We start from the raw sequence: 16,483 nt of genomic DNA on the forward strand, positions 1-16,483 counted from the left end.
GCATATCTGAGGTTATTGATATTTCTCCTGGCAATCTTGATTCCAGCTTGTGCCTCATCTAGCCCAGCATTTCTCATGATGTACTCTGCATGGAAGTTAAATAAGCAGGGTGACAATATACAGCCTTGATGTACTCCTTTTCCTATTTGGAACCAGTCTGTTGTTCCATGTCCAGTTCTAACTGTTGCTTCCTGATCTGCATACAGATTTCTCAAGAGGCAGGTCAGGTGGTCTGGAATTCCCATCTCTTTCAGAATTTTCCACTGTTGATTGTGATCTACACAGTCAAAGGCTTTGGCACAGTCAATAAAGCAGAAATAGATGTTTTTCTGGAACTCTCTTGCTTTTTCCATGATCCAGCGGATGTTGGCAAGTTGATCTCTGGTTCATCTGCGTTTTCTAAAACTAGCTTGAACATTCATGGTTCATGTGTTGTTGAAGCCTGGCTTGGTGAATTTTGAGCATTACTTTACTAGCTTGTGAAATGAGTGCAACTGTGCGGTAGTTTGAGCATTCTTTGACATTGCCTCTGTTTGGGTCAGAGTATAAGGAAGAGAATTTGGGGAGGTCGGCTAGGCTGAGAATTAGATTACTGGTCTATTCTCATTATTCCCTGATTTGGCTCTGACTTCTCATTAGAAATTCTTCATCTGGGTTGGCTCCTCCTCTAAACCAGTAGCACATACTCTTCTAGGGAATGTGGGAGCTTAAAGTCCCTCTTTTACTGGACAGTTAAAATGAACCCTTTAACTGAGGTGATGACCCCCAGTGAGAGAATAAGTTGAATGCTGTTTTCTTACCACTCTACTATTGTTAGACTGACATATGCATGCTTGTTAAGTTACTTAGCTGTGTCTGACTCTTTGCGACCCATGGACTGTAGCCTGCCAGGCTCCTCTGTCCATGGGATTCTCCAGGTGAGAATACTGGACAGAGTTATTTTCTTCTGGGGATCTTCCTGACCCAGGGATCGAACCCACGTATCCTGTATTGGCAGGCGGATTCTTCACTACGGTGCCACCTGGGAAGTTCATGAGACTATTATCCCTTAAAATCAGTGAGACTCTGAGCACCTGACAGGCCGTCTTCTCTTAATTCCCTATGATCTTACTTCCTGAAGTTCCCACTGAGGGGATTTTTCTTTAAGTAATAGGCAGCTGCAAATCCTGATTTGTAGCTGTTCTCATTTAAGTGCCTGGAAGATGCTACTTCACCTTCTCAGGTCCCATCTGAAATCGGAACTATTAATAGGCTGCACATAAGGAGCTTTAGAGTGTTCTGCTATTCCTGTGACCTCACTGCTGCCTCTGGGAAGCCTTGGGCGGGACCTGGGGTTGTGGGTAGCTCTTAGAGGATCCTACTTTTTCAAGAATGCCTGAACTAGTACTTAAACAAGCCTTTGGGGAAATTCCCAACTGCCTTCTAACTGCTCCGAGGGAGAATGCATCTCCTTCTAACAGACTTATTTAGGAGCAAGTTCTCAGAAGCTTTCCTTCTGGTGGCTTAAAGTCTAGAGATTCCTGAAGAGGAAAATGATACATAACCAAAAGGACAGATTTCCAGTGCTGTATTAAAAGCAGTCATTAATATCACTTTTCCGCAGTACTTAATGAGGGTGCCAGCTGGTGGTAAAGATGAATTTCTGACTGTATACTCTTACTCAGGGCCTCTGGAGAAGGGAGCTATGGCTGGCTGAGGCATTTAGAGTTTGTGCTCAACTCTTAGTAGGAATGTCCTTGCTGGTGCTGCTGAGGGGATGAAGGATTGAAGGTGAGTCATTAGTTCTCATTGAAAGTAAGAACATATCGACCACAGGCTATTAAAGACAATCTCTATGGATGCATGCATTGTTATCAATAAAATGACAGTTTTGCCTATTTGAAATTCAGCCTCGTGCTTCACACTGAACCCTTGGGTGATTGTCAATTCAAACTTTAAAGAGGACTTGACCAACTAAGTTTCAGTCCCTGCAATTCCACCCTGTTATAGTTTAATTATTCCTGGTGGAAACAAACAAACAAAAAATGGTGGCTTCAAGGGCTCTGAGACCCCAGTGTACCTCATTCTACCGATACTGAAGTAATCTTAGCTACCACTTACGGAGTGATTATGGGACCAATACTTTATACATTTTCTTAGTTAATAATCGTAATAGCTGTTTATGTTACTACCTTTATCCAAATCTTACAAATAAGGAAACTGAAACTCAGAGTCAAGGTATTGTCCAAGGACACATGTATGACAAGCAACGGAGTCAGAATTTGAACCCAAGACTATCTGATTCCATGGCCAGGCCTTTTTAACCTCTGTAGTGCAGTGTGTCCTAGGGTCCTGGGCCCATCCAGGGGCCTGTCCACTGTGCATTTGCTCAGATTATCTGGGTCACCTGAAGAGTTAGGTCCCCTGTCTGAATTCCCTTCCTTCCTCATATGTACCTGTCAAAAGAATATATATTTATTCAATTCAATCTTCTCTGTAAAGACTAGCCTAATTTCCTTTTCCTCTTTTCTACACTCCTCTAACCAGATATGGGCTCCATTTTTCAGTATCTTCAGCAACTTTCTGATAACTGGCTATTTAACTGAAAAATCTCAAATTCTGGCTCACACACAGACTTAATCAAATGTTTTTCATATGATGGATATTCAATAAGTTATCTATAAAATGCAATTTGCTAAAAGTATTTGTAGGATTAATATGGATCAGGGTTCAGACCAAGTATCTATCCTACGAGGTATGGAGACTTTGGATTACGGGTCTTTGTGTTTCATGGGAGAACTGAGGGTCGTGATGAAGTTTCTGGCTCTATCAGGGTTGAGATAGAGTAAGGACATAGGGGATGAGAGTCAAGAGAATGCTTAACAAAGGTTACACAACTTTGAAGCTCCAGGGCCACTGAGCTATGACTCATCTCACCTTTATCCTAGCGCAACTTTCTTTTTGCTACATCATGCTGACATAAACCAGAGAAGGCAATGGCAAGCCACTCTAGTACTCTTGCCTGGAAAATCCCATGGACAGAGGAGCCTGGTAGGCTGAAGTCCATGGGGTCGCTAAGAGTCGGATACGACTGAGCGACTTCCCTTTCACTTTTCACTTTCATGCATTGGAGAAGGAATGGCAACCCACTCCAGTGCTCTTGCCTGGAGAATCCCAGGGACGGGGGAGCCTGGTGGGCTGCCGTCTATGGGGTCACACAGAGTCGGACATGACTGAAGCGACTTAGCAGCAGCAGCAGCTGACATAAACAGAATGACCAGAGATATTTCAAGGATCTTGCCATCAATATTTCTGGTCCTAGAGTGCAACAACTTTTCCCTAAAAAGGTGATTGGAAAGTTTAGAAAACAGTTTACATTAATTGATTCTTTACTGTTACAGAAACCCTTTGCTCAAATATACACCTCTCAATTAATCACAGATGGATCATCAAGGACAGATTTTGCTTTTGAGTTCTTATTGACACTATCACTACTCAATTCACCTAAATCCTTTGTTAGGGCAAGTTTAGTGTACTATTCTTTGAAGTTTTTGAATACAGTAAGAGTTTGAAAATACTGTTTTAAAGTCAAACTCTTAGTGAGAACATAGTCTGAAAATTCTACTTACATATTTAATACATTTTGATTGAACAAAGCCAATTTTTCCAAACTAAACTGAGAAAATTTATCAGCAGGAGAGCAACACCAAACATTAAAAAATACAAAGAGGAGTTCTTTAGTAAGGAGGTGAACAATTCCACATAGAAGTACAGTAGAGCAAAAGAAATAAAGAGCATCCTAAAGGATGAATATGTGGTCAGTTTAACTGAAAACCCATAGTTTAAAACAAAAATAACATCCTGCAGTGTTCGAGATATATGGTGCATTAAAATATGCTGCAACATATATTTCAAACACTACAGGATGTTATTATTGTGGGTAAATGGAATTGAAGTGTTGTTTTGTTTAATAAAAGTATTAATTTAAAGTAAACTCTAGTAAGTCAAAAATGTACATTGCCAGGTTTATGGTAACCATTAAAAGAAGGTTTTTAAAAGTGTATAGTGAACAAGGGAGCACTCTTTATAATGTTGGTGGGAATATAAATTGATATAACTACTATGAAGAACAGTATGGAGATTCCTTAAAAAAAAACAAAAATAGAACTACCATATGAACCAGCAATTCCATACCTGGGCATACACCCAGAGAAAACTATAACTAGAAAAGGATACATACACCCCAATGTTCATTGCAGTACTATTGACACTAGCCAGAGCTTGGAAGCAACCTAAATATCCGTTAAGAGAGGAATGGATAAAGATGTGGTACATATATACAATAGAATATTACTCAGCCATAAAAAGGAATGAAACTGTGTCATTTGCAGAGAAGTGATGAACTTAGAGACTGTCATACAGGATTGAAGTAAGTCAGAAAGAAGAAAATCAAATATCATATATTAACACATATATATGAAATCTAGAAAAATTGTATAGATGATCTTATTTGCCAAGCAGAAGTAGAGAAGAAAGCTATGGACACCAAGTGGGGAAGAGGGGGAGTGGGATGAATTGGGAGACTGAGCTTGACATATGCACACTATTTATACTATAAATAAAATAGATAACTGATAAGCTGAAAGTTCCTCTTCTTTCATCAGAAAGTCAAAATGAGGTCTTCATTGAGGCGACCACTCTCAATGAAAGAACAAACTGGATGCTGTCTAGCTCATGAAATTCTACTCAGTGCTCTGTGAGAAAGTGAAAGTCACTCAGTCATGTCTGACTCTTTGTGACCCCATGGACTGTAGTCCATGGAATTCTCCAAGGCACTGGAGTGCATAGCCTTTCCCTTTTCCAGAAGATCATCTCAACCCAGGGCTCAAACCCAGGTCTCCCGCATTGCAGGCAGATTCTTTACCAACTGAGCCACAAGGGAAGCTGGCTCTGTGAAAAAAAAAAACCCAAAAAAGAGGGGATATATGTAGCTGATTCCCTTTTCTTTACAGTAGAAACTAATACAACATTGTAAAACAATTATAATCCAACAAAAACTAGGAAAAAATCATCAAAAGGTAACGAGAAAAGCCCCAAATGTGCCAGATCAAGCAACACTTTTCTAAATAAGCCATGGGTCAAAAAAATATTACCATGGAAATTAGAAAAATTTTCAGCAGTGTAACAGTGAAAACAAGATACAAGGGTGCAGCTAAATTAGTATTTGAAGTAAATTTATGTCTTTAAGTATATTAGAAAATTTTAAAAGACCAGAAATAATGATATAAGAATACATTTAGAAACAAATGAAAGGCAAAACTGAAATAGAAAATCATAAATCATAGAAATTAATAAAGCAGAAGGCAGATATACTATAAAGAAAATAAAGCTTTAGTTTAGTTTTTAGGAAAGAATAATATTAATAAAGTTGATAAATTCATGTGAAATTATTTGCAAAAAGAAATACACCAAAATTTCTGAATACTAGGAATGAAAAGGTATACAATAGTACAGAATTTACAGAGAATTAAAATATAAAAACTAAATGTAAATAACTTAGTGCCAAAGAATTTGAAAACTTGGATGAAAATAATGAATCTCTTGAAAAATAATTCATCAAAACTGGCAGAAGAAGTATCAGAAAACCTAAATAGCCCAATATCTATTGAAGAAACTTAATGCATAATTAAAACCTTCCCACAGAGTAAACTATAGGCCCTTCATTGATGATTTTTGCAAACATTTAAGCCAGGGGAAAAATTCTTCCAGAGAATAAATAGAAGGGGAAATATTTCCAAAAGCATTTTTTGAAGTCATTAAAACTTTGATAACAAAACCTGACCAAAAAATGCAAGAAAGTAAAATAAAAAGCCAATTTTTAAATAAATGTAGATGTAAAAATAAAATATTAGCACATTGGAATCATATATATTACCTTATACAAATATAATAATATTTCAAACCAGGTTAGACTTTTTTTCTCAGAAACACACAGTTTGTTTAACATTTGATAAAAATCAATGAAATTCACTGTATTAACAGAGTAAAGAAGAAAAAATATCATTTTCTCTATATATGCACAAAATGAATTTTTTTCAATTTTATTACACATTCATTACAAAAACTCTGCAATTAAGATAAGAAAAAAATGTTCTCACTCCAATATAGGGGGTCAACCAAACATCTACAGTAAACAATACATTTGATGGTGAAATATTGAAAGTTTTCCCTTAGAAATAAGAAATGAGACAAGGATTTCTGCAGCCCTTCTAATCATACTACATGAAGCCCAGAGGTAGTGCAGTAAAGCAAGAAAAATGATGAATGTTAGGAGAATTGTAAAGGAAGTACTAAAGCTGTCATTATTTGCACATGACACTATAGTGTAACTAGCATGTACACATAATACTGAGTGAAAGACACCAAACATGAAAGAGTATATAGGATGGCATCCCATTTTACTTAAAAAGGGAGAAAGCAAGCCTTCTTCTAAAAGTGAAAGAAGTAGTCATGACAGCTGTTACTCGAGGGAGTGGTAACGCTGAGAAAGGCAAGAGGGAGGTGTCGGGGTTTCTGGTTGTGTCTTTATTTCTTGATGTGGGATGTGGTAACACTGGTATGTTCACTTTGTGGAAAGTCATCAAAATGCATATGACTATTAATCTGTACTGCATGCACATTATAATTTAATTAAAAGTTTATAAAAATAATTTTTAAACTAATTGCCTAATAACCTATGCCTATAACAGGCTTAGATTAAAACTGACAAGTTGACAATTAAGTGTGATACAAGTTTATGAATGAACTGTTGGAGAGTGGAATAAACTGAGGGAGGGGTGAACTTGGTATAAGACAACCTCAATAGGCTGTGCATTCTTGTCATGTAAGAGCTTACTCTTGTGTCTCTAAGCTGGGAGCTCCCTGATGGGAGGGCCACTGTCAGGGGTCTGTCCAAAGACTATGCATTTAGGAAAGTGTTCAGGAGAGAGCTCAGAGAGAAAGTATATTTTTGTATAGGTAGGGCCTTTGATTAAGCTCTGCAGAAAGGCAATGCTCATCTTACTATGGAATTTGAGTGTGAAACAGAAAAAATCTTGGGCCTAGATAGTCAAATCTAAAAGCATTTCAATCTCCTCTGGACCAGTCTTAACAATAAAGAGGGCCTATTTGAAATGATATGAATTTTTAAATATACATCCTCATAAGTAAGAAAACATATTACAAAGAAGATTTTACTGAATGGAGATTTCATTCATTTGGTTTCCAGTTCATTTTCTGCTTCCCTTCTTTTATGCTTATTCAAAACAACCTCGTGTTTTCTCAGGCTCAATAGGCTTACTTGGGGTCTGATCTCTTGCACAACAGATTTAGGCTGAGGGAAAAGCAGGATATGCAAAAAGCAACAGACATAATAAATTTGAAATATAAAGAAAACTATCATAGTAAAAACAATTGCTGAATACTTACTGTAACTGTGTAAAATACTAGATTATTTAATTTAATATTGACAAAATGTTATTGTGTTAGTCGCTCAGGCCATATCTGACTCTGTGACCCCAAGGACGGTAGCCCGTCAGACTTCTCTCTCCATGGAATTCTCCAGGTAAGAATAGTGGAGTGGGTAGCCATTCTTCTCCAGGGGCTCTTCCCAAACCAGGGATCAAACCCAGGTCTCTTGCATTGAAGGTGGATTCTTTACCATCTGAGCCACCAGGGAAGCCCCAGTCTTGACAAAAACACTATACAAAAGACATTGTTAACCCTACACTTACAGATGAGCAAAGTGAGGTTTAGAGATTGAAGTAATTTATCCAAAGTTAGAGAGATGGATGGTAATTGGCAGAAAGGGGATTTGAACTTCTTTCAGTCAGACCCAGAGCCTCTTCTCAAGCACTATATTTCACGTATGTGGTAGCGGGATATTCCTTTTGTTTGGTTTTCAGAACCCTTCATTCGATTCCTGCCGATTTTTTCCCCCATAAATGACTATTTTGTTTTATCTTTGAAAAAGGAGAGTAATCAACTTTGATTATTGGGTTGATTTTCCATGGCACAGTTTAATCCTGAGTCATTTTCTATGCATCCCAGTCACATATGTATGTATGTAGTGGAATCAGACCAATGTTAATTAGCAAAACTGATCAGTAGACAAATTTAATGAGATGAAACAATAGTGTAGCCTATTTTTATATATACACATCTCCATGATAAGCCAAATAAACTCCCTTTTAAGCAGCACTGGGGGTTTCTGCAACACTCTCTCCAGTCAGGCTTACTCTTTCCCCAACTTTCCTTTACTTTCCTTTTCTTTCCTTTACTGGGCAACTCAGCTTAGTGCTCTAGCTAGTAAAATTCTGGTGCCAGCAGAGCTACCATAAATGTGACCTAAAAAAGACTTAAAAATTAAAAGGGTAAGTTTGTAAGGAGTGCCAATAAAATAGGAAGACCACAAAATGTGCAAAATTCCTTACCAGAGTCTACAAGTCCTTGCAGAATCTGGCCTCTGCCTATCTCTCCAAAGTCTTCTTATGGCAGGGTGGCTCTCTCTCACTGTGCTTACCTGCATTGTCCAGTTTTCTCTTCCCCTAGTCCACGCCTGCTTCAGAGCCTTGCTTGGGCCTCCTGGTCCCCTTGCCTGGAACGCCCTTTGCCCAATTCTTCCCAGGATGGGTCTATTCTTCTCTTCTAGGTCTAAGGTGAAATGTCTTCATCTGTGACAGGCAGTCCCTGAGCTCTTTTGCTAAAGTAATTATTCCTGAACCCTTGACCTCCTCTTACATCACCCTAGTGATTTTACTCCTTTTGGATCACATATAATAATCTAAAAATATCTTATTCATTTGCTTTTTCATTGTTTATTTTCAGTCTTATCCCCTAATCCCCTTTCCTTATTCCCAGGTGGCATGCTATATCCATAAGATACTTGATGAATATTTGTTGAAGGTTTGTTTGTTTCTTCCTTCATTCATTCATTTAATTTTCTGAGTCTCCCTGTTTGGAGGGCCTGCAACTTTTCCCCATTCATCTCTGGCATTTGGACTGCCATAAGCAGCCAAGCTAGGAACACAGCTCTACTGTAAGACAGCCCACAGTGGGCCTTTGCTGAAGGACAGGGCCTTATCTCTACTGCCCTACCCTTGGACATTCATGTACTTAGCTCTGAGATCTAGTGATGGGATGAAATCAACCTGCCTGCTCCTCCAGATATACAAGTATAGGGATACAGCACTGGGGAATGAGAAAAACTAAGTTCAAACTATGCAGGGACTTTTTTAAAGAAGAGGCCAGATAAGTTGAAATGGGTATGACAAATGTAGAGAGAAAGAGGACTGGAAAAAATACAAAGGTCTGATACATTCTTTTAGATACTCAGCTGCAGCACTGAGATAGAACACTCAACTGCACTAAAGCCAAGCTCTTTCAACATTGAGACTAAAAATGAACTAGAACAAAAGGGCAATGTGTTTTTAACAAATCACATTATTTTAGGATGGCTGGCAAGGAAAGGGTATTCTTTTGCCAGAGCCCAGCATGCATTAGATGCTACATTTAAGATAGTCTCTGACCAAAGAGGAACACATTGACTCAGACTTTTACAGTAGTTCCATAAGTGTTTCCTCCTCAATGTACCATATCCTATTACCAAATCAGTCGAGCTGGTTCCTGATCTTGCGGATCAACCTAGTCCTTGCCATTTTAGGCTAGGCCTACTCTACTCGACTTTGGTATTATCTTTCTATCTGACTGCTCTCTAATGTATCTGATATTTTATCTATAAGTTGGAGGTAAATCTTGAGCTAAGGCTCAACCTTTGAATCTTGAATAGGATTTCTCTGTTTTCTTGAAGCTTCTCTAGAATTATAATTGTTCTACCCATGTTCTGGTTTAATCCTAACTTCTTTACTAAACCATGTTAACATCCCACAAAAATAGAGGTGATAGCATACTGCATTCATTCCTTTAATCCATTCATTTACAAATGCTTATTAGGCATCTACTGTATATGAGACCGTGTACTACCAGTAAACAAAACTAGCACGGTATTTACCCTCAAGAAACTTATATTTGGGAAGGGGAGACAGATATTTTAAGAAGTCACTGTAATACTGCCAGTGGGAAAAGAAGGGGTGCTCACCCAGCACACAGCTCTAGGTGTGTATTATCACATTCAACTTTCTGGAAGAAACGCTAAGTTCAGGCCTGAGGCATACACTGGAATGAGCCAGGTACTTTGTAAGGACAACTGCAAAAGAAAGTCTCTCTCCTTGCTGCTCTAATGGCACCCACATCCTGCCTGCTTGGCTGGTCAGGGAGCTCATGTAACTCTGGAGTTGCTTTCAACACAAATCTCCAACACGAGTCCAGCTGATTCTGAAAGGATGAGTGGTCTCTTTCACTTAACTATTTGGACAGGTCAAGAGAGTGAATGCCTATGCATAAATCCCCAATGCCCTCATTAGGTCAGCATAAGATCTTTTTTTTTCCAGGAGCTTTATTAAAAAATTTAAGATACTACCAAAGAGGAAAACTGAAACTGAGTCACACATCAGGGTCAACAGGGGTGTAACTCCATTCAAATGTAGGCTACTATGATGCACCTTGCCCAGAACCTCACCTGGAAACGTGGTACTTTCTATGATAAGTTTGAGGTGGCTATATTAAGAAGAGATGGCAAGAATACATAGAAGAACTGTACAAAAAAGATCTTCATGACCAGATAATCACGATGGTGTGATCACTCACCTAGAGCCAGACATCCTGGAATGTGAAGTCAGGTGGGCCTTAGGAAGCATCACTACAAACAAAGCTAGTGGAGGTGATGGAATTCCAGTTGAGCTATTTCAAATTCTAAAAGACGATGCTGTAAAAATGCTGCACTCAATATGCCAGCAAAGTTGGGAAACTCAGCAATAGCCACAGGACTGGAAAAGGTCAGTTTTCATTTCCAGAGAAAGGCAGTGCCAAAGAATGCTCAAATTACAGCACAATTGCAATCATCTCACATGCTAGCAAAGTGATGCTTAAAATTCTCTAAGCCAGGCTTCAACAATACGTGAACTGTGAACTTCCAGACATTCAAGCTGGTTTTAGAAAAGGCAGAGGAACCAGAGATCAAATTGCCAAATCCATTGGATCATTGACATAGCAAGAGAATTCCAGAAAAAAACATCTATTTCTGCTTTATTGACTATGCCAAAGCCTTTGACTGTGTGGATCACAATAAACTGGAAAATTCTGAAAGAGGTGGGAATACCAGACCCCCTGACGTGCCTCTTGAGAAACGTGTATGCAGGTCAGGGAGCAACAGTTAGAACTGGACACGGAACAACAGACTGTTTCTAAATAGGAAAAGGAGTACATCAAGGCTATAGATAGTCACCTTGCTTATTTAACTTCTATGCAGAGTACATCATGAGAAATGCTGGGCTGGATAAGGCACAAGCTGGAATCAAGATTGCCAGGAAAAATATAAATAACCACAGACATGCAGATGACACCACCCTTATGGCAGAAAGTGAAGAAGAACTAAAGAGTCTCTCGATGAAAGTGAAAGAGGAGAGTGAAAAAGTTGGCTTAATGCTCAACATTCAGAAAATGAAGATCATGGCATCTGGGCCCATCACTTCATGGCAAACAGATGAGAAAACAGTGGAAACAGTGTCAGACTTTATTTTTGGGGGCTCCAAAATCACTGCAGATGGTGATTGCAGCCATGAAATTAAAAGATGCTTACTTCTTGGAAGGAAAGTTATGATCAACCTGCTGCTGCTGCTGCTGCTAAGTCACTTCAGTTGTGTCTGACTCTGTGTGACCCCATAGATGGCAGCCCACCAGGTTCCCCCATCCCTGGGATTCTCCAGGCAAGAATACTGGAGTGGGTTGCCATTTTCTTCTCCAATGCATGAAAGTGAAAAGTGAAAGTGAAGTAGCTCAGTCATGCCCGACTCTTAGCAACCCCATGGACTGCAGCCTACTAGGCTCCTCCTATTCATAGGATTTTCCAGGCAAGAGTACTGGAGTGGATTGTCATTTCCTTCTCCGATGATCAACCTAGACAGCATATTAAAGAGCAGAGACATTACTTTGCCAACAAAGGTCTGTGTAGTCAAGGCTATGGTTTTTCCAGTAGTCATGTATGAATGTGAGAGTTGGACTGTAAAGAAAGCTGAGCACCAAAGAATTGATGGTTTTGAACTGTGGTGTTGGAGAAGACTCTTGAGAGTCCCTTGGACTGAAAGGAGATCCAACCAGTCCATCCTAAAGGAGATCAGTCCTGGGTGTTCATTGGAAGGACTGATGTTGAAGCTGAAACTCCAATACTTTGGCCACCTGATATGAAAAGCTGACTCTTTGGAAAAGACCCTGATGCTGGGAAAGATTGAGGGCAGGAGGAGGAGGGGACGACAGAGGATGAGATGGTTGGATGGCATCACCGACTCAATGGAGATGAGTTTGAGTAAACTCCAGGAGTTGGTGATGGACAGGAAGGCCTGACATGGTGCAGTCCATGGGGTTGCAAAGAGTCGGACATGATGGAGCGACTGAACTCAATTGAACTGATGCTAAGTTTTGGGCTTCTCAGGATGTACTAGTGGTAAAGAACCTGCCTGCGAACGCAGGAGAGGTAATAGACCAGGTTCCATTCTTGGGTCAGGAAGATCCCCTGGAGTAGGGCATGGCAACTCACTTGAGTATTGTTGCCTGGAGAAACCCATAAACAGAGGATCCTGGCAGACTACAGTCTATAGGGTCACACAGAATCGGACACGCCTGAAGCAACTTAGCATGTATGCATGCATAAGTTTTAGAAATGTCACCTCTTCCGTCATTATTCTCCAAATAGCTACATTGAAAAATTTACCATCTGGTAGAAAACAAAGATTCAGCAAACCCCTAGGGTATGAGATTAAGGACTTGGAGCCTGAACCTGTGCATAGAGTTCTGCAAGAGAGATCTGAACTAGTAGGAGTGAAATCCCCAAATGAGTGATTCTGCCTTGTTCTGAAAAACCAACCCTGAAACAGAGAGGCTTCTACTACCGCTCAACTAGTCACTTCCAAATGACCTGAATGCACAGAGGACAAAAGCTCTGGCTTGCCAGATTGGCAGCATTAAATACCTACCCCCATTAAATTCACCACTTCTGTACCATGGGCTTAAATTGACTCAACATCCCGCTGGTTGCCCACCTCTATTTTCAGATAGGAAATACTTTTTGGTAGAAGATACTCATGTTCTAAAGATATGCTTTATGAGAGTTTCACTAAAGATTTGGATTTAGGTTCATGTCAGCATGTTTCCATGACAGAAGAAATCCAAATGGCAAGAAGGGAAAGAAAATGTTGGGGACTTACATCAAAACTTTTGCAATTCTTTAATTACTTTCCAATAAAGTATATCAGTCTAGATTTAATTCTAGCACATAAGGAGTTTCAAATGTTCCTTGGATTTAATATATTTATCCCTTCATCCCCAATCTCCCCTTATACACTTCAAAGGAGTCAGTCTGGGCTTCCCAGGTGGTGATAGTGATAAAGAACCTGCTTGCCACTGTAGGAGACGTAAGAGCTGCAGGATTGATCCCTGGATAGGGAAGATTCCCTGGAGGAGGGCATGGCAACCCTTTCAGTATTCTTGTCTGGAGCATCCCATGGACAGAGGAACCCGTGGGCCACAGTCCATAGGGTCACAAAGAGTTGGACACGACTGAAGCAACTTAGCACACATGCAAAGAAGTCAGTCTACTATTCTTCAGATACCATAAGCCTCTAGAACTTGCAAGCACACTTTCAGAGACTTTTGAGAGACTGACCCAGTCTAAATGTACCCCTAACAAATACTTATAGTCAAAATTAATACCCAAGCATTTATAATTGTCCAACTTTGTTTTAAGGGCCCTGATGCTATCTCCATTGTGTGTGTGTGTGTATCTTGTAGAAAGTTAACTCAAATTATCTGAATATGTTACGTGGCATAAAGATAGTCATGATGGGCATTAGAAGTTTGACATTTTTATTTGAAAAAGTTTAGTATCTAAAAGACTTCCCTCGTGGCTCAGACGGTAAAGCATCTGTCTACAATGTGGGAGACCCAGGTTTGATCCCTGGGTTGGGAAGATCTCCTGGAGAAGGAAATGGCAATCCACTCCAGTACAATTGCCTGGAAAATCCCATGGACAGAGGAGCCTGGTAGGCTACAGTTCATGGGGTCGCTAAGAGTTGGACACGACTGAGCGACTTCACTTTCACTTAGTATCTAAAAAGGGTCAAAACTCCTATCAAAACATCAGAAAGCTCTACTAATGACAGATGCAGGAGTCCATTCTACATCACATTCATTCCCAAGGGCTACAAACAACTCTGCAAACGGCTGATGTTAGAAACAGAGCCTATTTAGGAAGCTATCAACTTGAGCACTTTGTTGCCACTGACCCACTGAACATTCAGTGAGACTTTGTCAATTCTATCCTGGCCCCAAACTGCATCCAAAGTATCCAGAGGCCCCATCACCAATATATTTACTTTTTATTTTTAATCTCTTCTTTGGGAAGACCTCAGCTCAAATACATCTGTGACAACTGGATATAACCACCTGAATTGCAAAGGGGTACTGGGAACAATAGATAATTCATCAGTTGTTTTTTTTTTTTTTTTTTTGTCATTACATGACTTTACACTGTGAGTTCTATATCAAGACAAAGGAGCTGAGGAATTTTTTTTCCATGTCAGTTTCAAAGCTTTTGTGATATTATATCAATGACCATAATGGCTCAGCTGCTTCCATCTCAAAGCCTTGGAACCATCCTTGTGGTTTTAGTCTTCAGAGCAAGAATATATCTTTTTTTTTCTGGAAAACATGCTGACCCTCTTACAGTGGAGAGCTCTCAAAAATATGCTCTCCCAAACCATAGGATTTCCAATTGTAACAATCATCACCTAATTATGGAACGTCCTTGTCTATTACCTCTGTGTTACTCATATCTCTTGTCCAGTGTTCTCTCGTATGTGCTGCTCAGGTTTCTCAAGAGTGGAGAGAGGGAGGGAGCTCCTCTGGTAGGAAAAAGTAAGAAAAATTTTACAATTGCCTGTGATGCCGTGACAACCGTTGCCGAGCTTGTTACTTTTATTGAGATGAAAATAATTACTTTTTTGTTTATTTATTCATATGTATACACACATATGTGTGGCTCACTTTATGAAGAATTTGAAGTGCTGCATAAATACATGCTTATCAGAATTGCACAATGCCTTCTTAATATCTTCTTCATAGAATTTTACATGTAAGAGGGAAAATGACTATAAGTATTGAGATGTTATCACAAATCTTCCAATTACATGTTTTATTTTCCAAGTAGATTACAAATGACTAAAAGGTAGAGATCATTTTTTAAAGGATCTTCAATGGACTCAGAACTGTGTTTTCGAAAGGGGGGCATTTGAATGCTTCAAAGACGTTTGTGAAATTCTCTGCTGACATTAGTATTTCTTCTCAGTGTGCTCAGACATTGTAAGTCATGTGTGGTAAGTGAGGAGGAAGTTGAGCATAAATAGGAGGTTGATACAACTTACCTGAAGGTCAGCCAGCAAGCTGGGGTTTGGGGGAGGACAGAATTAGAACTCATACCCCTCCATTTTCCAGACTGGTGCTTAGCCCACTGAACCCTACTGCCTCTGACTCAGTGCATGAATATAGACTGTGAAACACAGATTGTCTGAACATATGGCAGAGAGGATGAGAAGATGATATTCCATAGCAGGATTCGTTTCTGCAGACGGGTGGCTGCAAAGGTTGTTTTTCTGCAGAGGATTCAGCAAGTGAAGCGTTAAGTGCTTTTCTTATTTCTGTCTCCAAATGAAACAACTTTTCCCCTTGAATGAGATCAATTTCTGGGCGTTCCTATTGTCAAGGGAAACTGGTAGAAGTGAGGCCAGGAGGGTTGCAGGCCTTCTCATAGGCTGTGGGGAATAAGCGATAAATCCCACGCTGAGCAGTCAGCGTTAGACCTGGAGGGGGGCCTGATAATTGTTCCCTCTCCTTTCCCAGCAAACCCTATCCTGTATTTAGGACATAGGTTCTAGAAATGTCTCTTGATCAAAATGCTTCTAATTCTCCTTAGCAGTAATCTATAATATCTATGCTCTTAATAAAGCCTACCTATTTATTTATAACTAGATGCCACTAATAATCTAGTTTAAGGGCTTCATAAAATATATTGGACAAGTTATTATGGATTTTAGCCCCAGATTCTTTCTTGAGCAGGATACAGAAATAAAAAGTTTATAGAGAGGGGAAGAAAGTCAGACATCAGACAGGGTTCAGGCTTTTAAGACAGAGAATCCAAAAGCGTTAAGGATTTAAGGCACAAATTAGGGTTGTGGTTTTCAGATTCGTGGAACCTCCAGGAAGAGGCAGTGGGGAGATTGAATGGACAGGGTTCTATACCCCTTTTCTTGATTTATACACTGTGTATCTGTGGTATCTAATAGAGCTCAGTGTCAGAGTT

The 16,483-nt window shown here is 39.6% G+C and overlaps 1 protein-coding gene across 2 annotated transcripts in view; it reads right to left on the minus strand.

Annotated features, from left to right (window-relative positions):
* LSAMP (limbic system associated membrane protein) overlaps positions 1–16,483 on the minus strand; it is a 711,567-nt gene that overhangs the window by 155,885 nt on the left and 539,199 nt on the right. The window lies entirely within an intron of this gene.

Source organism: Bos mutus, chromosome 1, assembly GCF_027580195.1.
Source record: "Bos mutus isolate GX-2022 chromosome 1, NWIPB_WYAK_1.1, whole genome shotgun sequence".
In the NCBI taxonomy this organism is placed as follows: Eukaryota; Metazoa; Chordata; class Mammalia; order Artiodactyla; family Bovidae; genus Bos; species Bos mutus.